The following is a 23,139-nucleotide window of genomic DNA, read 5'->3' on the forward strand; positions in this document are numbered from 1 at the left end:
TGGCCAATTAGCCTCCAAGCCGTGAGGAATAAGTTAGCAACATCTAAATGTAGGAACAATCTATGGGTCACATACTTTTAATGACAAAAATGTATTTTACATAACTTCTCATGTGTTTAGAGACCATTTTATTATCATTTTTTAGGGTCAGAGGAGACTATTAACAATCACTAATCCAAACTCTGACATTCACAAATCTTAAACATCATCAACTTTCAATTTGATCACCATCATAAAAACCTCAGAATAACATCATGTCAAATACTCCTATGGGTAATTTTGGGAAGCATTCCAGTTATGTCAAATTCCATGAGTTTCCAGTCATCTCAGCGTTTTATGGTCTTCCTGATACACTAAAGCTCTGTCTACTATCAAAAGTATATTCATTTTGTACTTGTTTGTAGTCCAAATACTTCACAGTCTCTTTGAAATGTTCAGCAGATTCTTTTTTTTAAGGACCTTTCTTCAAGGTCTATTTTCCAACTCCAAATTGTTGCCTTGCTTTTAAAAATTATGTCCAAACCTTTCATATATTTTTCTGAAGTGTTAACATCACAACCAAACATAACATTTTAATAATTATTTCCTTAATACCATGTACAAGAGGTGATGTTACCATTTTATTCTTAGTTAATACTCCCTGTTATTTGTAGATTTCCATATTGCGTTGCAAGCCTATATTTCAAAAAAGTAGGCTCAATTATAATATCCCAATTGGGGAATTGAATACATTTTAGATCTTTCATATTATTTTTTTAATTTAATCTAGGATTTTCAATGTCAGAGGACTAATATCTATGTTTATCACTATTAGGAAATAAGAGGATTGACTCTACTGAAGTCAAATGTGGCAGACTATAAACATGTTAAGCAATAATGAAAGAAAAATTTGTTCAATAAAATTCCATATCAAATTATCTCAGATAATCTGTTTAAATTTTAGGGGCATATTTTGAATTCAAAATTTAATTAGATTTAATTTTTTTATTGTCTTGGCACCACTTAGGAAAAAATAAATCAGAAAACAATTAAAGGATAGGCACATGGGTGATTAAATAGTTATTTTAAAATAGATTAATTCTTTAAATTAACTTTTTTCATTAAATAATTTGATTATTAGGAAAAAAAGACATCAGATATTTGATAATATTTTTCTTGAGGTATAATTTTGCTGGATAAAAAGGTCTATTTTTTACATTACATGTTTGTAATTGTTTATAGCATATGAAAATATAATAAGCTGAATAATTTGGGTTAATTAAGATATTTCAATAAATTATTCCACATGGAAATCCTCCTAACACATAATTTTTGATCTTGTTAACACACACACACACATATATATACACGTGTATGTCAATGTCATTATATCCCTTTCTGCTTTCCTTTTCCATATCACATTTTGGTAATATTAGTTAATAAATATTTTTAGGGAAAACTGTATTTTCCCACGTTTGTAAATGTGCCATGAGACTTGTGAATGCTTCTGAAATCAACTGTTTTCTGGTTATAAGTGAGACTGAGTGGATTTATTCCACAGCTTAAGCAATGGGGTGCAATGTCCCAATATATGTGATTAAGCAAATTGAACTGGCACCTCAGCCTCCCTTCAGTTCACAAAAGAAAGGATTCCTGAGTTCCCTGACCTATCTTTCTTTAGCAGAAAGAGATAACAATACTTTAGAGTCATAACCTCATCCAGTTTAGGCATAACCTCCTTCCTGATTAGTCAGCTGGAATATTGTAATTAATGACATCATGGTAATGATGAGAGAAGAGTACCTGTATTAAAATACCCAGAAAAATCTTAAATCCAGAGATTGGATTCTCTAAAATTAAGCTTTTGACTGAACAGTGTTGTTTCTTTTTACTGATTTTCCAAATAAGCTACTGAAATCTTTAAAAAGAGGAATGTGCCTCACATATCTAAGAAAAATGGTATTGAGTGGCTTAAAATCTTCCATGCTCTCTTAAATAAGCCTATCTGTAACATGTCAAAGCTTGAAGTTTTCCAGGAACTCTTGCATCAGCTTGAGGGATAAGGTTAGACAGGACAAGCACCATTTAAATGGAATACCATTTATTTCCACACTTGGTAGGCTCAATTCCTAAGTGATCCTTACTAATGCCATGCACACTTGCTGCCCAAAGTCTCTGGGTTTTGGTAATATAACATGAATGCGTTGCAAGGTTTGATCCAAAAAGAGATATAATAATCTAGAGAATAAAATAAAGAGAAAATACTTGAATTGTCTGCTGAGGCTTGGTATTGAGCACATCTGTCCTTGTGCCTTGCTCTATATTCCAGATGTGAATTTTAGGTTGAAGTTGTAGTCTGACTTCTGGATCCCAGGGTTGGGTACTGTATAAGAAGAGAGACTAAGTGATTGGTCTTCCTCCCGGTTTGTTCCAAATGAATTGATGGAAAGGGATGCAAAATGAGCAATTTAAGACCTTCCATGCACTGGCCAAGGAAGATGAATTTGTATCTGGGCAAGTACATTGTTCTGCACCAAAACAACATTAAAACCAAATAAAAACCCATTTCTACCTAAGCTTAAATTTGAACCTTATTGCCTTTTCTTTTGCATGTCATGGTCCTCAGAAAGTCATGTGTAGCTTTCAGTAAATAGCATAAATACGTATTTTTGATACAGGAATTTTTTTTAATTTAAAAAAAGCCACCATAGTCTGCAAAAAGTTATTCTGACAGAAGAAATATGCAATTAGGTTCTCTACTCCTGTCTATTCAGCTAATTATGTAGTACCCATCACTAAAGTATCTGACAGCTGCATAGTCATTCCTGGATTTTATTTTCATTAAATTCTCATGACACAAGGAAATAATGCCCACTTTACAGTAAACAGACAGTGATTTGCTGATTTTCTGTTGAAAGTTAGTATAATGAAGTGTCATATTTGAGGAGGAAATATTATAAGGAATTGTAAACCTAAACCACATTGTGAACCATGGTAGCTGCTGGCAGTTGCTAAAATTAGACTACCTTACATATGGGAGCACTTTTAAAAAATCTGACTACTCTTATAAGTACTAAAGAATTCTGAAATAGTTTTTATTCTGTAATATATGCTAGTATGGTGTCTGCTGAAGGAAGAGACTTTCTTTAAGACCTTTCTCCCAAAGCTAGAATAATGGTTATACTTAAAATACTGGTTTTGTACAAATGTCTGTGTACTAATTCATTGGACACAATAGAAACTTATAAAACAAGGCAATCCTCACATTTGCAAAAGCTAGATAAGGCTGAAGGATTTTGGACTGTTCTAAAGAGAGCACTTCATGTGACAGTAGCTATTTAGGACAGTTGATGTCATAGGGAATAGGACTGAAATTAATGTGGATTTTTATCATGTCTTACTGTACTTCCCTCCAGCTACTTAGTAGTAGTCCAATAATGCCGTGCCAGAATTCTGTGGGTTTATTAATATTCCCTACACATTGTGTTTGTTTCTGTTTTTTAAAGTTATTGCCAGATTATAGCCTGTCTGTGCCTGATAGTGGTTGTGTTTGTATATGAGCACAGGGTCATCTGATAACAAATTGTAGCACTGTGTGATAAGCAATGTTTAAAATGGGTGCAAGCCAGAAACCTATGGCTCCCAGTATACTTTTAGAAAGTCCCATCAACAAAAGAAAGAGTTCAAGGTATTTCGGAAAAGGTCATTGATTACAACTAACCTCACGATCGTTCTGGATGTGTTCCTTCCTGCACAGACATAATTACATTTGTTTTACAGTCAAACTTATTTTCAGCTTTGGGCAAGGACAATTGCTTTCAAATCTGATTTTTGACTCACATGTACTGGTTTAAGAAAGCTGTTAGCTCAGTGTCAGAGTCAGTGAAGAAGCAGTAATGGTCAGGAGATCTCCTCTGGACCTCTCAAGTTTAAATATATAAAATAGTGTTGTGAGTAGGTGAAAAGCATTTAGCTTGCTGATCTTGATTTCTTCCAGGAACTATTATATTGGAATATCTTCCAGTACAGGAACTTTCCCCTATCTTTTACTGCAGGAGTTCATGCATCTGTGTCATTTCCCTTTTTTACTTTCAGCTGAAACACAGCATTTTCTGAGAAAATCACTACAGCTGTAATCCAAGTGAACCTGTGGTCTCTTTTGGATCCTATGAGGATTGGATAACCTTCCTCCCTGCCTTCTTTGAACTCTTTTACATGTAATGGTGACAAGTATTTTGAACCTCTCACGAAAAGCCATATGTTGTCATATTTCCAAGGTAGTACAAAAGAGAAATGTTTTTCTTAAGTGTGTCTTTTACCTAGAGAGTGCATTTATCTGTAAGGCTGTGGTCTTAACAGTAGGTAGTGGGTGCCTCAGGCTTGTAATATTTGGGGTTACACCCCTGCCTGTGGTCAAGTTGTTCTTAGTGCTGTATCATGACATTGTCCTAGAAAGCAATGGGAATAGTGTCCAATGTGAACTGCACCAATGCAAACAATATTTCAGATGCTTTCAGAGACTTTTTGTTCACTGTAAATCTTCCTTATATTAGTATGTCTTCATCTACTCTGTGCACAGCCTATGAGGAATGAAACAATTTGCCCCAATTCATCTTCATTAATTGAAGACATCAGTGTTTTGTTGTTTTCCTTTTCTTTTTTTATATGATCTACATTAGAAGTCAACCTGTTTATTAGCAACTTTACCACTACACTGTTTGAAAAAAGGTGTTGACCAAAGATTTTGATAGTCAGTGGGGAAACCCTGTCAGGTTGTGGAAATTTAGTAGATCCAGAAGGAAGATACAAGACAGAGTTCTTTGCATTTACTTTTAAAATGACAGCAGTTTCCACAGATGCAAATATTTTCATCTTTTTTTTAGTTAAATTTTACTATGACTGTAGGAAAAAGGAATTTTGATTTTATGTGTTTTCTTGGTTCCTTAATGTACAAAACATGGGTAGAGGTTTTAGTAAGATTCTGTTCATTTTAAAAATTCACAACCATGAAGTTTTTGTTTTCTTGTGTTTTGTTTTGCTGGTTTTTGTTTGTGGTTTTTTTTTTAATTATACTTCTTTCAAGACACTGGAATGACAAAAGTATCAACAGATTCCTGTCTGAAGAAAAATACACAGTTGTGTATTTCACTGTTTGGAAACAGACCCTGCCTTGTGGCAGACCTGAGTGCCAAGCACTGTCACAAGAATTCCAAGGCTCCTTTCCCTGCTCCAGTTGAGTGATGACCAAAGTAATTGTCCAAATCAGAAGAAATACAGGGAGCCACAAGACAGCTGGGAAGAGGAAGGAAATGCCAGCAGAGGTAATGCCCACATCTGTGTCTGCAGTGGTGAGCAGACCTGGCCTCTGGTCTGAAAGGAATAATCTGTCCTCCTTACAAAGCAAAGCAAATTTCATTCTCCCAAAACAACCAGGAAGATGTAATTCAGGGTCTGTTAGAGCCAAAGGGAAGACTCACACTAACTCCAGGACAATAATAATACACAATCTGCTTTGAAAGCACAAAACCATTAGTATTGTACATGCTTCTTTTTATTTAACATTTGACTTGTGAGTTTCCCTTGTATGTTTCAGTGTTAAACTACTCCATATCAGGACTAGTTGCTACAGTTTCCTCTGCAAGCTTCTTTTTTTCTTCATTTCTTTCAAAATAACGTGCTATCTTTCCAACATAAACACTAAGGGGAAATAGATGAGCGAGTACGTAATCACAAAACTATCTCAGGCAGCAGGCTTCTGAAATGTGTTAAAACCTCAATCACAACATGCTTGTGCTCCTGCCAGTGCCTGATGAATATCCTTGTCATTTATCCTCTCTTCTGGCCACTTCCCCTGGAATACTTGAAATATAATTAGCTTTTTCAAACATAGTTTCCTATAAAACAGCTGCAGCCATTGTGCAGTTGTCCAAAAATAAGGTAATACATTGCACATAACATCCAAAAGGATTTATGCTAAGTTGTGCCTTTGTTAACTGAAAGACAAGTGTGAAATTAAATAAATTTTATGTCTTTTTTTTTAATTGCAGGGAAAATCTCAGGGATTTCTATTGCTGGTGGGTTTTTTCCTTTACATTTAAATATTTGTGACTCAAAAAAGGGGCACTAGGTGCTAAATTTTTGTGTACCTAACTTGCATGTTGGTGCCCAGCAGTACTTCTCTCAGCACCCTCCAGCAGCTGCAAGTCCCAGCTCTCTGTAGATATTAATAATTATGAGAGCAGACTCTCATGGTGCAGGTGAATGCTCTGAATGACTCCAAAACTTTTGGTAACTTCATGCATGTTCTACTTCTGTTAGGAAAACCTGAAGAACAGATTTCACAACAAAAAGTTTCTTAGCCTAAATTTTCTCATGGATCATAAAGCTAGAAAGTAGGGTAATCAGGTTTGAACACCCGTAAACCACAAGGTACATTTTTCTGATTTAAATATGATGTACTTCTGGACAAAAATACCGATGAAAAATTAAATCTGCGTCATTTATGTCATTTTTAACAAGCAATGAAATGGAATTATCAGGATGGAAAAATTGCACTAAAATTTTTAGAACATGTTAAATATGCAGGATCATCTAATTTTTTCCTTTCACTCTCTATGACATTTTCCTTTCTGTTGCATACTCCTTCCTCCAGACTTCTATGTTGTCTTTGCAGTAGACCCATAAACTGCAGAGCTGAGAAAAACCTTTGTATTGCTCTCTTTCAAAAGCTGAAATTGTAGCCCCTGGAGCAGCTTTCACTTTCTCAAGATAGATTTGGCTACTCTTTAATTTTTCTTATTATACCATTTATTTTTTTATAAGGTTCCAAATCACCTTGTGCCACAGTTTCCCAGCTGCTTTGTGACACACATATATCTCCACTCCTAATGAATTTCAAAGGGAGCACTGTAAGGCTGCAAGTTAAGAGGTTCCTTGAATTTCTTCTCGGAAAGACTTTTATCTCTGTCATTTGTGGCACGTACATTTTGTAAATAAACTGGAGTTTTCACTTCCCTGCTTTGTTATTGGAAGCTGTGATTTGGGACTGGAGCCATTCTGTCCTCTGTGAAAAGACACTTGTTTATGTGTTGTCTAGAATATTGGGGCCTGCTTGCCAGGGGATGTACAGTAGATGTGACATCTCAGCACAACCTATTATGTCTGCCCTGATTTAAACAGTTGGGTTGAGAAATGTTATTTTTTCCCACAGCAGGTTTCTGCCACTAAAAAAAGATAGCGTGAGTTTATGCTTTTATACTAATCCAATGCTATAAACTTCCTGGTTTCAGTTATGGATTTTCTACATAAAACTGATTTGGCATGATGTCTTCCAAGAGTAAAATTTTTATTCAACTGAAATTTTTGTTTATAAAGTCCATCTGATCCAAATTCTGTAATATATAGAGTATTGAAATTGCATAACATCTTGCTAGCTGCTAGAAGATAATAGTAGCTTGGAAGTTTTTTGTTTTGGTTGGAGCATCCATTGCTTGTCAGGTGACTTATAGAAAGGGGACACTTTAGTCCTGCAGGAATATGATCCTTGTCTCTTCCCTACTAGAGGCTGCTTAACTTTTTTAGTCTGTTAATGAACTACCGTGGTAACACAGACCTGTCCTCTGAAATGGCACTGCTAAAGTAAAAAAAATAAAGGAGGGATACCTATTTCAGGTGTCAAAACTGTGAATAACTTGTCCTTTTCTATAGGCCTCACATTTATAGCAGGATTAAGGTAAAAATGAAGGTTAGGAATTGTCCTCTACTCAGGTCAGAGCTCATTCCCTCCTCAGCCTGATCTTTGACCGGACCAACTTTAGCAACTCAGAGCACAATTCTACAAAACAAGGGTTCTCAGAAAATGACACACCATCCATATCTGTGTTAGATAACAAATGTTCTTCGTGGCACAGAAAAACCTGAACTTTGAGAACAACTGTATTTTCTGTAAATGGCGAAAAGAGAGAGAGATTTAATGTTCAAGATACACTCCATTTATTCCCAATATTCTTCAATACTCTTTGCAGAACAGCTGCAGCAAAACTGTATTTTGCAGTAAAATTCAAAATATTTGAGAATCTTCAAATCTTTAGAAGTGATGAGCAAAACAACTGCAATATGGGGTTCACACAAGAGTCCTGGGTGAAAACAAAAGATAAATAAAAAATGCCTTTCTATATAGCCATTATGACCTACTGCAATGCATATTTTTGGAATAAAATTTCTTTGGTTTATATCTGTATTAGTTCTCTCATTTGATCTCTCATCAGGTCTACTAAGTGCTTCTTCCTTACCACTACAGATAATGAAATCCCACATGATTTCATTGGTTTTCAGATTTTTTTTCTACTGTACTGGAAAGTGATTTTCACATTGAATATTCTTCCTTCATCAAAGAAGAAGAAAACACCTTAGAAGAGCTTTGCTTTCTTTTTAATAATAGATATCTAAGCCAAACAAATTTTGATGATAAGTACAAATAATCACATTTCACTAAAATCACTCAGGTTCAGTTGACCTATGATTTAAAAAGCACTGTTTTCATTTTGACATTACATTGAAACTGGGTCTCGTGCCATGAATCAGAGTTAAATCAGGAGGAGGTGTATTTGAAAGTGACAGGTATAATTTCCAAACACAGCCTTATTGTTCTAAATTAAATAATTATCTGAGGACATAACCTAGCGCTCTTTATTGTGACCTTGCTTGATAAACTCTCCCAAGATGTTTTTTTAGTGCCTTAAGTTGTGTTTCACCTGGAATAAGTATTGAAGAACATATTAAAAAAAAACCCAACAAACCTGGAAGACCAATTCTAACATTTTCTCAGTGAGACTGTGCTGAGGGTATTCCAAAACCAGAAGTGAAGGAAGGCCTTGCTTTCTCTATTTGAGAGGCAAATCATCATGAGAGAAGTGATAGTTTACTTTTTTTTTTCTTGGGTCCGCCTGTCCTCACATAAGGAGCACCTGTGATTTTTGGTCACATAAGTGTATTTCAAGGTACAAAATCATATCTTTTACTCTAATACATTAATCTTTCTATTTTTATTGCCTGAAAAAGTGTTGTCCCTGTATGTCTAAATCAGGTCTGAAATATTTCTGTTATGAAACACTGATTTGTGTGACAGCTGTGGCCATGACTGCTGTTGTGGTTAGGCAGGACATCAGTGGAGACCAGTATAGGTAGTGGGATTTTTGTATCTGCACAAATAAGATATCATTCAAAAGAATGACAGAGTTCTAACCCAATCTCTTCTCTTCAAACCCATCCAAGACTCACATGACTCACTTTTCAGTGCCTAAATTACTTAATAACTTGTGTATTTAGATTTCAGCATAGATTTTGATGTCACACAATATCAGACTTCAGCTTGGTACAGTGTTATGAAAAATGCTTTTAAATACTATGATTCCCCTGATGACTAGAAGCTGCCAAAAATCAAATCAGATTGCACCTTTATTGTTCCAATGAACAGAAACTGGTTGTCTCATTGAGAGTACAGAATGCTGACAGAAACTTGTGGTCATTAGGCATAACCTGCCAAAATTGTTTTTTTACTAAAACAAGGTGTGAAGACCCTAAAAAATAAATGAATAATTTTTGTTAAGTCTAACTAAAAGGTAAAGCCTATCTAGCTATTTGTTTGCTTCATTTTGTTTATTCAGTTTTGTTTTGTTTTGTTTTTTTAGAGTAATGGTTGTAGTTTCACATAGCCTGAGCTTTAATTCCCAATGACTTTCAGTGAAGTCTGGATTCTTCACTGCACAGGACATGGCTGAACATGGAAGTCACATTGTGAAATAATTTAGATAGCTTTGAAAGTAGGATGACATAACACTTCAAAAGACAAATTCCAGCATGTTTCCTATTGTCTTTGTTGTCTGGGACTCAAGAATTAAACTCTGACACCAGAGTGCCATCCAGTCAAAGCACCTGTAAAACAATTCAGTTACTAGTTGAACATGAAATCACTGAGAATATTTTTATTCATGTAACACAAGAAGATAAAACACATTTGTGTTGCTCTGTATTTTGAATGTGTTGTTTATGTTTGGTTTTTTAACACTGGAAATGTCTTTGTGTGACTTCAGTTTAATTACAGAAAAGAAAGTATTATATCACAAATGAATAAAAGTGTGGTGTTCTCCTTATTGTTTTATAGCAAACAGGAAACTCAAGAGGTATGGACTTTTTCATGCTGCTGCCCCAAAGTGGAGAACTTTACAACCCCTCTTAGGGGGAATTGTGTTTAACATACTTTTCCAAACTGGCAGTTACTGAAAATTTCGTGCATTTTGTTTTTTAAACTGCAATATATTTTACATTTGGCTCAGGACTGAAGTTATTCTAAGTCTTTAGAAAGTGTTTTAGAAGTTCTGTTTATTTTTAAAACTTCTTTCTTGATCAAGCAAGCAGAATCAATATATGAGATGTTTCTGAGATCCTGGAATGTGACTTTAAGAAATTACAACAGCTACAAATCAAGAGCCAAATCCCTGCCTTACACAAAATGTACCAGTGATAAATGAAGGTCTTACTGACCTAATAAAATGCTACAGATTGATATTCCTTTTGTTGAGCAGCCTGTAATTTCATTAATTTTATTGACAGTAATTATAACAAGTTGAATTTATGGTGGCCATAAAGAAAAGTTAGTCAACCACATGAAAATGTCAGCATGCTCACTTTGGTATGAGAAGACTGAAGAGATTTTTTTTGGGATGGTGGTTGCTGATCTGCTGTCTTCATTCTGCAGTGGTGTTTGACAGAAATTTGTGAAGTCTAGGGCATGTTCCTTTCAGTGTCCCTTGTACAGTTCTGTTTGTAAAAGTGAGAATATGTTTTTGTACCCTTGTGACTTTGGACCTTTGGTGGCATTTCTTAAAATTGTTGAGAGCGTTCCTGATAGAGCTGTATGACACATCAAGCTGTCTGTTCAGCTGGACTGTAAGAAGCAAAACTTGGGTGACAATTTTCTGTTCTTCTTTCTGTGTGTGTTAAATTAAGAATGCAATGAAACTGTGCATTTTTTGGAGCCTAGCAAATTGCCAGTTCACTGATTTGTTGGAGACTTGCCTGTGCTGAGAATGCAAAACCAGGCCTGCTTATATTAAACATGTGCCAAAATTTCTGTATATACCTGTGCAAAAAATTAGCACAGATTGCCACTGGTGGAGGACTGTGCAAACAAGCTGGGGTAATGCTACCATAAATTTCCCTGCCTAGACAGAACAGCACCTCCTCTAAAGAGTGAATATGAAAATAGTGAGTGAATATAGGCCCATATGCCTATTTCTTCAAAACTGGCATATTTTCTAAACAAACTTATTTAGCAGAAATTGGGAGAGAAGATCATGTAGTTGCAACTAAGAAATTACAGGTTTATGTCTTTTAACTAGAAATTAGCGAGATAACATATACAGAAAAAAAAAAAAAATCATAAATGTTCTGTTAGAAGATTGACCCTGCACTTGAGATCCTCCTGGGTACTGAAACACTTTCAAAATTCACCAGATCTCAGAGCATGTCCTGAAAAAAATATGGAAAGATACATGAAAGTTGAAAATAAACTCCAGGAGATCAGTGAAATCAATAAAATATTTTTGGTGAGAAGATTTCAAAATGAAATTTCTAGAAGATAAGTACTTTTAAAAATAAAACATTTACAATGCCAGGTCTTAAATTTGAAAGGAAAGAATCCACAACAGCTATGCCAGGGAGCTGGTTGTGCTGATGCTCAGTTATAAAAGACATGAAAATAGTAAGAGAGTATGCATAAGATCCCAAATTTTGGGAAATTTAAAAATAATAAAATCTTTGTTTATCTCCAGTACAAAGAAGTCTTTCTTGCTGATTATGTTGGACAAATTGGTTGAGCTTATCTTTCTTCTGTCCTACTCTCCCAGCTTGGAGGACAAGTGCTCAAGTGGAGAACTCCTAAAAATATGGAGGCTTGATTTGGGTCTTTCTGAAAAGACTTTTAATTTCTATTTTAACCTGATGAACAGAAAAAAAAAAAAGTTTGGTTTAATGTCTCATTGCAGTAGCCATTTTCTTTTAGCTTCATGTGTCTGTTTTAGCTGAAATACATCAGCCCTGAACCTTCCTTGGTGCAGCAGTACAGAGGGAGGTAACAGAGTAATAGTATAGATAAGTGATGATTTAGTAGCTCTTGTTTTCTAAGCTTGGTGGAATCAATCTTATCAAGACTTTCCTAAAGCAGATTTCTTGCTGGTGGCCTGTCTTCACTGTTTCTGTGGTTTAAGAATTTAAATTAAATTCATAGTAGTGTTACTGCATGACAGGCTATCTGTAATCAGGAACCTCAATGCTATGTTGTAGCACATTTGGAAACTATGAAGATATAAGCAGGATAGAATATTGGCTTTGTAGATGTATTCTAAAATTTTCCAAAGTCCTAAGATGTCTCTATTTATTCAAATGTGCAGCAGTTACTCCCAATCAAATACTTGCTGTGCACAGAATTTCAAACATTTTAGAAAATGGCTGTGTCACCAATGTGCTCCATCCTGCTCAAGCCAATCCTCGGAAGAGTGAAAAATGTCTAAATATCAAAAATTGGTTGTTATAACTTGTTTCATAAAATCAAACGATATTATTGATAACCAATATATTAAATATGTTGTGAGTGGTCTCCATGGGGTAATTTTATCTGAAAATACCATTTCTAGGTATGCACTAAGCTGTGACCTGTTCATAGACTGCAAAATGAGTGTTAATTCAGATGTATCTGCAATCTATTTTTTTTGGTTGTTGCCTGAGCCTCCCCCAGTGCAATTGAAAACAGTTTAAAATTATGGTACTCAGTTTATATCAGGCAAGTTAATTAATGCATATAATTCTTAATGTGAAAAAAGAAATGTGATTAAAAAGGAAATAGTTGCCCCTGGAATCCTGTGCATTTAGTGTTCAAGAAGAGTAAATTGTCACTGCCATGTTATAGGTGCTGTTTGGAGTAATAGAAGACTTGGAGAAGTGCCTCTGAAACTATTCCAGTTAAACCTGCATTACTTTATTTCCTTACATTGTAATGCTGCAATGTCTGTCAGCAAAAATGTGAGTCAGCCTCCCCCTTGCCTGATTCCTTTGTGCAGATAAGGTATTTGAGAGTTGGTAGCTATGCAGTAAATTGTGCCTGTGGTGGGGCTCCTGGAGAGATAGACACACACCAGGTATAAAAAAATATAGAGCGCACATGGAATGAAATCATAATTTGTTACAACTTTGATAATGAAATCATCATCTGTTGCAACTTTGATACTGCTCATTTCAGTTTACATTAAGCAAACATATGGTCTGTGCACCACAGAATTATAGGAAGCAAGAAATATGCATCTCCTAGGTAGCGCATTTTGCCTTCAGACATCCAAATTTTTCTTCATCACCTAGATTTGCTTTCTTGCCACCCTGCTTCATTTGAAAAGAAATTTCATTTCCTTTGTTTCACTTATCTTGTCAAGTTTTTGCTTTGATTTTTATCAAATAGGACAACCTTTCACTAAAAAACACCATCCTTCCCAAAAGTGAGAGGGATGAATTTCAGTTTATATAGTTATATATAGTTTCTGTTCTATATATTTAGCATGTCCTCTGTTTTAGTGAATCAGCATGACTGCCTCTTTTATTATGCTATGGGTTGATTTTTCCAGGTACAGACTTTCTGGGAAGCACAGACAACCTGCAAGCCTCTCTCCATGCCCTGGCACTCAGAATTTCCCTGTCCAGGTGCCTGTCACAGGGACACAAAGATGCCAAGTGCAATGCAGAACTGCTTTTCCCCTCTACCACTGTACTACAAACCAACATTTTTTCAGGTTCTTCCGTTCAGGTCCTCTCTGATGTGAGGCTGAAAGGCAGAGGAAAGGCAGTGACATGATCCAGGACTCCAGGATGGCTTTTGTTGCTATTCTGTCACCTTAAGACCAGCCTTTTCTTAAGTATCTTTGATCTTGTGCAGCATTTAAGGTTGCTATAACTTTGTGCTTATTTCTGACAAATAAGATACAGAATTTTGAACCAAAAATATTCAGAAATATCTTCATATTCAATGTGGACTGCAGCTTTAAAAGAAAAAAATGCTCCACAGATCATGTCTTTGAATGGGAAGAGAACCTGAAATTTTATTTTTCTGCTGGAATATTCTGCTGGAATTTCTTTCTAATATCACACTACAGTGATCACACGAAAAACTGATCACACTTTGCACTTTCTCAGGCCTCAACCCAGATGTCCAAACCACGCACTTTAAGGAATGAAAAAATTTCCACTGAGTTTCTGGGTCATGGTGGGTGTTTTCTGAAACTGACTTTTTGAAATCTCAGCAACAACCACAACACTCTTCTGAATCATGTTGTAGAGTTTTAATATTTAATTAATACTAAATTGTGAGGACATAGCAGCTATATTATTAGGCTGAGGGACTTGAAATTTCAGTTGTTTGGAAGGAGGCAGAGAATTCCATGGCTCCATGTGTCTTACACTTTTCATAAGCAGAAAATAAGGAATTTCAGATGCACATAATTTCCACCAGATTTTAAGCTATAATGTAACCAAGAGTCTCTGCCACTACTGAGTGTGCCACAAAATGCAGTAGCAGAGGTTAAGGAAGTCCTTTTCTATCACTAGTCCTGAACTACATGAGATGGCAGAGACAGCTCTCATGTTTTTCTTTTCTTTCTGGCATCCCAAACACAGGAATGCAACTTAAAGAGTTGGGGGGAAAAAAGAGGTGGCGCATGATGAGGGAGATCATAATGTTCTTGGGAGGCCAAAGGAGAGTTATAAAAAAAGGAAGAGAATAAAAATTGCATTAAATTATTCAGAATTAGAAAACAAATATGTGGGTAGGAATTGTATGCTAAGTGAAAAGTCTATAGAGCTACCAGAAAAGTCTAGAAGTTGCTTTCCAGAACCTGGAAATAAAGCCAGTGCTGTCAAATTTCCTCATTTCACCCACATATGGGAAGTCAATAATTTTTCCATTTACCTTGCTCTCCCTGTTCCCATCATATCAGTCCACAAGAGGGCTTAGCAGCCTGGGCTTTCTGCTGGTGTTGCTGAACCTGCTGCTGGGCAGATGTGGAAGAGGCAGAGACACTACAGGAAAAGCTGTGGCACAGGTCGCTACTGAAGTGAGTGTGGATGGGTGAGAGTGCAGCAGAGAGACTGGGCTGATGGAGGAGCAGAAGAGCGCAGACAAGAGGAGGAAACCCAGGAAAACCCTGAGAACATGCAAAGGGAGATACAGTTGGGATGTTGGTGTCCAGCTAAAAAGAGTTTGAGAAATATTTTCAGAATTCATTTGATAATCTGCCTCTTGTTTGTAGTTAGAAAACAGATTGAAGCTTTGGCTCCCAGCTTTGTTCTGACCCCATTCTGCCACGTGATCTGTGGGGTTCTTTTGCTCTTGATGAAGTGCCATGTGATCTTTGCTACCTGCAGGTCTGAATATTGATTTCTGCTCTGCGTGTGTCACTTCACGACAGTCTCAAATCCACCAACCACTGCAAGATATTGATCACAAAATTCCTTGCCAACCACTTTGGTCTAAAATTATCACTTCAGCTATCACACCTGAACCCTGTGATGCTCTAACTTAGGCTTCTCTGGGTGAAAGGGCAGAGATGAAAGAATTCCAACTAACTTACTCTTGTAATCCTTCTTGATTAGGAACCTCATGACAAACATTTATTTTCACACCTCTTCTGTTACTTAACTGTGACTCCTTTTTATTAAAGAACCTTCTTTCTTTCACAATTCCAGTCTTCATTTGTTGGAGAATTACCAATTTTGCAAAGAATTTTTAGTTTTCTTTCTGCAAGTTTTGGAAAGATGTTCTTAGAAAATTCCGTAGAAGGCAATACAACAGAATCTGTCTGTATTTTAATTTTTATACAAATATAGTCTGCATCATCATTGGTACTATACAATGTATTGTAATAAAATAGCTTTTTGAAGCTGCTTCAGAAAAGATAAAGAATTTTCCAAAATGTATTTGCATTTAACCTGGGCTAAATTCTGATTTCCATCAAAATATGAAAATCTTCATTTCACATCAATGAAATGGACAAGGAAAAGCGTAATAATTTATTATCTGCCTCTTCATTTTCTTTTAACTTTTATTTCAAAAAATGACTAACAGTTTTCTAACATTGACATTAAGATATTTAACAAAGCAGATCCTTGCTGAAAAGTAGTATAAGAATTGATCAATATGAAACCACAGCCCAAAGCTCTTTCTGCAGAAGGCTGCAGAAAAGCTAACAAGGGTAATACACCCATTAATTTGTTGCTAAGACAATTACAAGACCTGGCTTTAACTCTTCCTGGTTTTAGATTAATTAGACAGGATCTTGATTGTAGAAAGCCCATATCTTACTTAAGTTCTTGTGCAGAGCTACCTCCCTGTGGCAAAGTAGTTCTTACTATTTGAGTCACATACAATTGCTGAAACACAAGCTATTTGGCATTTTACAATTTGCTGAAACACAAGTTATTCAGCATTTTTCAATTTGCTGAATGCTAGTTATTCTGCATTTGTTTAGAACGGATGGTAGAGCTGTAAGGCAGAGCAGGAGCCTGAGCTGGTAGAGAAAGCAGTGCCACTATTGTTGCTGGGCAGAAAAATACATTCATGTGGTACAATGCTGGATTCAGGTGACTCATTAAATTTGACTGCATTTTAATCTGTTCAGTGCCTAAGCTTACAGTGCCCCTTGCTGCCTAATTCTTTGGACTCCTACCTCTAATAGCAGCATGAGTGTGGCTGTCAAGGTTTCTCTTCTATTGAGTTTTAGAGTCAGCACCTGTTTTTGAGCAGTTACACAGGTACATATACACAGATATATCGTGGTCCATCGGGTTGTTTCTATGGTGCCTGCGTTAAGGAAGGAGCCCAGAGAGGAGGAGATTCCTTTAGGAGCAGCAGTGCCTGCAAGGCCACTCCAGGGGCAGCCAGCACTGCAGTGTCTGCTTTCACAATGCTGATCAGAGCCTGATAAAGTGTGTAGGTCACGGTCATGAGTACCTGAGAGCTGGCTGTGGCATGAGAGCTGATGTTCCCCACTGGCAGCCACTGTTTGCTTTTCCCTGTTGACTCAGAGCTTTTCGCTGCTGTCTCTTTTCCCAGCTCGGCGCGGGAAGTGCCACCACCTTACGCTGTGCGGGCAAATATTGACTGGATCTTGGGACAAGCAGCTGGAGCAGCGCAAAGGAGACAAGAGCAGCGACGCAGACGGGTTACTGCGGGGTCACGTCTAGGCTGCCAGCAGCTTTTATACATTGCCGCTGCATAAAAACAATGGGTGCCACCAGGAAGAGGTTAACCCTTTGGGATTTCATTTCTGCTACCACTTTTATAGGAATCAGCAGAATCCTGGGTGCTAGTTTCTCTGTCTCAATTGTTCAAAATAAGCAATGACTTTTTTGTATTAATTGAGGTCCAAACATATTATGATAAAAAATCGTGAAGTTGCCACCCAGAATTAATTGCTTTTTATTTATGTTGATATATCACTCTGAGTATTTCAATACACTGATACATGCAACAAAATATTTTATTTATGATTTTACCTCTTTTTAAATTGATCACTTCTTGGCGGCTGTATTGGCTTGGCTGAGAAACTTGAGATAATTAAGTTGATATTATGTTCTTTTAGAATATGTCTAAACTGTTTTAATCAAACCAAGCTTTAAATAAGTTGCTATTTTGATTTTCTTTGAAGCCTTTCCCTTCTGAGTGCAACGTCACTTAAGAAATATGGTGTGACACTAAAATATTCTTCACGCTTGCTTGATTGAAGAGAGGCTTGAAAATACCAATCCCAGAAGTTCTAAATTAAGGACAAGTAAATCCCCTTTTTTGTAGACATTAAATATAAAGCTAGTGACATTGTGATATTGGGATTTTTTTTAGAGATCTGCCTCAGATTATGAATTGTCATTAAACTCAGGCATAACAGTTCAAATTTGGGGGCTTTTGATATTTCACAATATATGGATTATACCTCTTGTGGACGAGGTCATACTCAACAAAATTTTCTGTGGCGTCAGATTAAGTGTAAAACCTTAAATACATAACCACCTCTGCATATGCTCTTTAGGAACTGAGGCCTTAGTGCTTAGGAGCTACTAGAGTGATTTTACATACTAAGGGCATAAAAATAAAGTTACAAAAATAAAATAAAACCAAGTTATGTTGCTACTCAGAATTATTGCTCTATCAAATATTACTGCTATATCAATTTCATTTTTATTATTCAATAATAGGCTTTTGTAAAATTTTTGTTTAAAATAAATACAGGAAGGTAATTTATCAGTGAAATACTATTTTATCATAAAATGAAGCTATGAGGAAGTATTGCATAGTGTTTGAAAAATTATTTAGTACTAATGTAAAAACAAGAAAAATTATATATATTTAATATTGATGTAGAAATATGTTCCTAGTCTTACACTAATTTTTATTGATTTCAATAAATATCTCATATTCTTGAAAACGCAAATATTGACATTTTTACTATTTAGCTGAACCTATTGTTGTTCTATTTTCTACCCTTTCAAAAGAACACTTAAGGACATACTAGAATCCAGTATGATGATAACTTATGTATATACCTACAAGTATCTTTGAAGGTTTAAGTGGTGTGTTCTTGGGGAAGTTGCCTGGGCTGTAAAATGAGGCTTCTCTGGAGCAAAGGTGGCAGATGTTGGTTGTGCTGTATGATATTTTCTGATTGGTGAGAAGCTTTTTACATGTTTTTTTACAGGGAAATATTTTATAAATTTTTTAGCATCTTTGATATACCACTACTGAAATGCATAACTTAAAAATGTACCCAACACAATACTTGCTGTGGGACTTGAATGGTTTTTTTCAGAGAATCTGAAAAAATCAGAGCAAATGGTGGGTGGGAACGCACTGATGCCACATCCTTGAACTCCTTTGTGTGTTAAGAACAATGTCTGTTTTAAACAGAACATATATCTTACACAAACCTGGTAGAATTAAAGGGAATAAAAATTAGGAAGATTGTAGAGTTTGCCTGTTGCAGTTGATCTTTTCTTCGGTCTGATGGGTGGCTGTGACAGCAATTTGCCACTGTTTAAAAAGCGAGAGGAACGTAATGTGCGTTTTGGGGTACCGAAGTATGACTTTTCCCAATAATCCTGTCATCAGCTCATTTATTGCTTGTGACTTTAAATAGTTCCCTGAGAGCGCAGCGCCAGCACCGCAGCAAAGAGGAAAAAAAAATAGAGAGGGGACTCGTAAAGAAGAAGTCATAAAGTCTGGAGCCGCGGCCAGATTTCCTTTGGAGGGCGAGGTGTGGCCGGGCCGTGCCGGAGGAGCGGCCGCCCTCCCCGCAGAGCCAGCCCCGGGCTGGCCGGGGGCCAGGCCGCCAGACGCCAGCGCCGGGCTCCCAGCGCTGGGAGAGGCCCCGGGCTCCCTCACAATGGCATTATCTGGGGCCAGGCAGCGCCCAGAATCCCGCCACGCTTCCTGCCCGGCCGCACGGAGGCTCCGCCCGGCCCCAGGCCCTGCCGGCACGCTCGGCGGCCCTCAGCGCCCGGCCCGCCTGGAAATGGCCGCAGCCGCCTCTTCCCGGGATTTACCGGCCCTGCATGCAGTCATGCGCTGTATTTTTAGTGTCTGCTGTCATGATCGACAGCATCGTGAGTCACGCAGGGGAAGGAGAATAAACTTCTACTCCAGGTTCTGAAACGTCTGCAGAGTCTTATAGTAAAAAGAATATGAGTTCTTTAATAATCTAACATTTCTTCGCAAAAAATATTGATTCGAATTATGTCTAGAGAACAGAATCCTTAAAATCAATTCTTCTGTTTGGCTTAATTTTTAATATGATAAGGTTTTGAGAAATTGTAAGAATCATTTACAATTCTTACAATTGTAACAGTGAACTCTTATAGGTTGGAAAGGCAGAAAACCCACTAGAATAGACCTCTTATTTTGCATAACATCTTTTAAAAAAACCCTTAAGAACAAGTCCAATATTGTAATTCATGCATATTTCTGACTTGGTTTTGTCTCATACTGTTGACATATATTATGTGCCCACTGCTGGTGAGAAAGAATGTGTTCCCAATTTCTGTAAGATGTCTATTAACTATTAGTAACTGAGGTATGAATAATTAATAAACATCCCCATTCATTTTAATGTAGAAAACTAGTATCTGTTTAGAATTAATGTATTTTTTAAATGAAGTTATTTTAGAAAAATATAGTAATATAATTTATATATATATATATATATATATATAATTTTTATATATATATAAAATTTTATGTATATACACACATATATATGTGTATATATATGTGTATATATATATATATATATATACGTGTGTGTTTGTACTGTGGTGTGAAGGGCCAGGGTCACCCAGTTTCACTGAAATTAGGTATGTGTCTGGCTAAACATCTCCCTGCTGGAATGAGGGAGTAGACACCATCAATAGTAGTTAGAAAGCTTAACTTCTTACTTTGATTTCTGTACAACAACTGAACCTCATGGCGGAAAGACAGAAATATCTTTCATGCTTACTAGTGCTTAGTCTTAAATATTTCCTTACAAGCAAGGGAATGTCCATTATGTTAAGTGGACTATGGAGAGAGGATAATTCATGTCTAATGAAGTACAACACTTTTATTAGGACAGTAGTTGTAGTTTAGGTAAGGTCTATAATGTCATCACTGGTGTTGTGCTGCTGTGAGATGATAGAGATATATAAACCACAAGATTTTTTGGGGCCATTATGCCCATCATTCTTCTCCGTGAGGGTGTTGCACTCATCACAGGATGACATGGTTTTATCTACAAAGTTTGATTCAGATAGCATAATTTGGAGGAGGGCAGTTTTATGTTAACACAGGAAAATTTACCAGATGACACCAAGGATCTCAGTTTGACATACCAAAGAAACAGAAAGAAATTTGTCATGTTTAGACACTGCTCAACACCCATTAGATTTTGTATTTAATTCTTCTGTACTTTGCATTTTTATCTTAAAATGAATAAATTACTGACTTTCTTCTATCTCAGGGAACTTAGAATAGAATAGAATTTCAAGTGTAGAAGGTATCCTGATAGCAGGAAAACATTTGGTATTTGCTATATATTTATCATTTGATCACTGGCTAAATCCCTAACTCTCTTTACAAAAGGGAAGGATGGAGTGGTTTTTCTATGGTCTGAGACTACGACAGTCCCTCCTTGTACTGATTCTCATAGCTAAAAAAATAGGATTCAGATTATTAAGATCAACTTAATAGATACACAATCTATTAGATGGATTGTATAGATATACAAAATGTGCAAGAACACATTGAGGTACTGCTTGTTCTAAATTGGTGGTGAAAGGTGCTGTGGTATTCTATCAGTTATTTCAATGTGACCTTGCTCATCACTTTTATGAATGGGGCTTTTACTAATTTTTCTACTGGACCTGTAGTAGGACTAATAATATTTTTATAAGATTTAAAAAAATTAATTTGACTATTATTTACCACAGCCCTGTTGGCTGAATTGCTTAGAATGAATAAAGTACAGAGAAATAGTTTCTTCAGTGGATACATTTTAGTTATGCAATTGCCTTGATATAGAAATGAAGACCTTAAATTAATCAGGAGTCTTCACATGGGCTGCTGGTTTACTGAGAAGTCATTCTTGCATTTGGATCTATACATGTACATATATACATGTCACATCTGTACAAAGGCAACTGTACTTTTAGAATCATAGGCATGCCAATAAGATCAGTCCCTCCAGCTTGGTTTAAGTTAATTTTACTAATAAAAGGAAAAAATTCACCATTTTCACACAAAAATTTTGTCAGAAAATTCTTTCACGCACTGTTACTGGTGGAAGTGCAGTTTCTGCTCTGTTACTTTTGCCCTCTTCATCAGACCATCTAGTCCCCTGCTCTGAATTGCCAATTTTAATGTTATTTTTTTCCGCAGGTTTCAGCACAAAAATTAGAAGTGTTTATAACTACCAGAATATTGGATAAAAGAAAATATTTTCCATAAAGAATTTATCCATGCCAAAATTTGACATATTTTTATTTGTTTTCTGAAAAGGGTCTAAAATATTATCTGAAAGTAATAGAATAATGTGAAAATATTAACTGGAAAACAGTTTATAAAGTCAGATCTATGGCTTCTTCTTGCTCACTGGATAACACACAGCAGGTGCATGATTCTTTCCCTTGCTTATGTTTCACATAATATTGTTGGGGTTTTTTTCAGTATGAAGACTTATAACGTTTCTTTTCTGAAATGAAGACTTGAAGAGGACTGATTCACTGGTCTGTGAAATTCTTCCCTCTTGGATTTATGTCAGTGTACCTGTCTTATATATGCATAAACCCCAACTTGTAGCTGTATAGATAATTGTCTTAGTGCCTTATCATATGAATGACATTCTATGAGAATAAATACATACATGGCTGACATCAAACCGATATTTCCAAGATCTATAGAAAAATACATGAAGGGAAAACCATATTTATCTGAATAATTAACATACATTGATCTTTTGTTAACATACATTTTCATTTGTTCCATCTGCAGAGTCCATTGCAATTTATGAATTGCGTATATGACTACATCTCTTTCTTTTGTCTATATATTTACCTACATTTAGCTCTTTCTGAAGACGGCATGTTTGTTCATTTAAATGTACTGAAGCAAATTTTCTAAAGCTACTGAACTCATTTTCATGTTGCCAATTTGGGAATTGATAGCACAGGATTCAGTCACTGCTTACCTGGAAGCTTAGTCTTAGCAGCTGATTTTAAAATTTGTGTTACTGAACTGTATTAATACCTCTCTTATGCTGTTTTAAACTGATTCTTGTCTGTCAGCACAAGCAAGAGTTACATTTTCATTATCATGCAGATGCATGTTCTGACTGCCTTTATCCCTATATAATATTCACATATTATATTTTCTAATGCATTTGATATAAATATTTAGCTAGGAATAAAGGGCAATCAGTTCCATTAGAACTCACAGCTCCATGTGATATGCTAGAACTGATTGAGGTTTATGCAAGCTTAGTTTTTGCAGAACTGTATGAACAGATGTGGAGAAAAGGAAGGGGGAGAAAAGAATATGGAGGC

This window comes from Zonotrichia leucophrys, chromosome 2 (genome assembly GCF_028769735.1).
Source record: "Zonotrichia leucophrys gambelii isolate GWCS_2022_RI chromosome 2, RI_Zleu_2.0, whole genome shotgun sequence".
Lineage (NCBI taxonomy): Eukaryota > Metazoa > Chordata > Aves > Passeriformes > Passerellidae > Zonotrichia > Zonotrichia leucophrys.